At 37.6% G+C, this 2,075-nt stretch overlaps 1 pseudogene; it reads left to right on the top strand.

The window, feature by feature from the left end:
- The first annotated feature begins 496 nt into the window (after positions 1–496).
- On the top strand, positions 497–864 carry LOC130019289 (cytochrome c, somatic-like; annotated as a pseudogene).
- Positions 865–2,075: the final 1,211 nt, after the last annotated feature.

Below are 2,075 nucleotides of genomic sequence, written 5' to 3'. Positions count from 1 at the left end.
GAACTCAATCACTGCCATGCTCACAGCTGATCTCTACAGGCTCCTATGAGCCTCCTTCATGGATGAATTTGCAGAAAACCCCAGGTGTGTGAGACTTGTGACTGAAATCTCCAGACTTGCATAGAGAACGGATGACCTCCCCACATCTCCCAGTGTTTCTGGTAACCTGGCAGTCAAGCCAACTAAATGCCTCTGGCGCCATTTAAGCTCATTAATGGCCCTGATCCAGAGGCTCACTTTTTCCAACACCAGTTGCACCACCATTGCACCTTCCCTCTGGGGATCAGGGTGGAATAATTCAAAATATGATGGTGGGAAGGTATAATGGTGGTATGGTTGGTATTGGAATATTGAATATAATCAATCACTGTGAACAACATTATAGAAATATAATAAAATTTTAAATAAATAAAAATAAATTTAAGAAATAAGAGTGGGATGTCGGACTTGTGGAGTGGACTCTCCGTGTCACATGAGATGAAGGTGAGATTCAAAGATGTGTGATATTGAGAAGGGAAAGAAGATTATTGTCCAGAAGTGCGCTCAGTGCCATACCGTGGAGAAGGGAGGCAAGCACAAGACGGGGCCCAATCTCCATGGTCTGTTTGGGCGGAAGACGGGGCAGGCCGCTGGATTCTCTTACACCGATGCCAACAAGAGCAAAGGCCATCACCTGGAATGAGGACACGCTGATGGAGTATTTGGAGAATCCCAAGAAGTACATTCCTGGAACAAAACTGATCTTCGCTGGCATTAAGAAGACCGAGCAGGCAGAGTTGATAGCTTACCTCAAAAAAGCTACTAATGAGTAATAGTTGGCACCACCTTATTTATTACAAAACAAATGTCTCATGACTTTTTTATGTGTACCATATTTTACATCTATCTCGTTCACCAGAATTCAGATCATGAGTGACCAATAGCGTATTTTTGTTGGGCAGCCCTGATTGAAAAAAGATTGGCTTGTGTTTTAAATGAGTCTGATCAGTTGTTTTGAATTAATGATAATTCCAGGTCAGCAAGTGCAATCACTGTCCCTTTCCAAAGATATGATTGAACTTAATTCGTCACGTTCACCTTTCCAAGGGATGGAGATGGCCATCTCAAACCTGTGTGAGAATAGTTTTCTATTCAGATTTATAGAACCGGCTATATTAATATATCTAAAGATTGAGGATATCACTGTCTCCTTGGTTGTTTCTTAGCCTGATGGGATTAGTTGGCAGTGACCTTCTATCTTTTTCTTAATTGTGGTAATTAAAAATTCCCTATATCTAAAAATGTTGCCTTTCACTTTCTGAAAAGTATTTTAATGTGATGTATGTATAACATTTAATAAAAAATACCACTTCTCACAACTTTAAAAAAATAAATAAATTTAAAGTAATAAAATTCAGTATGATTATTAAAATTTATACATGTCCCATGTTCACGACAAAGTTAATCTAAAAGTTTCCAGTTATAATTGATGTATGGATACATCAATCTAGATGCGATTATATTATAGTATTTAATAAGAGAGGCATATTTAGCAAGTAACATATTAGTCCTAATAGAAAATTTTATATATTGAGAAGTTAATTATTTCCAAATAAATCTAAATATTTTGCTAATTGTAATGAAATTTCACATATCCCAGTGTAACTTTTTATTCTTATTATTTTTTCAATTTATTTGAAGAAAGTTTTGACACATAACAATTCTCAGAAATTAACTTTCATTTATATTTTTTGAACCAACACAACTTTATTTCAGCACTGTAATTGAGAGATATTCATATTTGGGCTTTAGGCCCACAACATTGCGGCACCATCCCACCAACAGTATCAATTTCCCCCCAATAATGTTTCCAGGTTCCCTCCCATGCCTTCCCCTACCTGCCCTTTTGACATGCACCTTTCTAAGATCAGTTGTTAAAGTTTGAGTCTCACAATTTCAGTGTTGTTGACTCTGTGGTTTGGATATTTGGCTCTATCATTCCTTAACAGCACCTTTGTACCTGAATCCCCTAACCTGGCTTCCAGGGCTTCTCATTTGTCTCTTTCCCCCCTCCCTACCACTCATTATTTCTCCTC

The sequence above is a fragment of the Sorex fumeus genome, unplaced genomic scaffold (genome assembly GCF_029834395.1).
Source record: "Sorex fumeus unplaced genomic scaffold, SorFum_2.1 ptg000008l, whole genome shotgun sequence".
In the NCBI taxonomy this organism is placed as follows: Eukaryota; Metazoa; Chordata; class Mammalia; order Eulipotyphla; family Soricidae; genus Sorex; species Sorex fumeus.
Note: the sequence above shows the minus strand (reverse complement) of the source record. Positions and strands in the feature narration are given on the sequence as shown.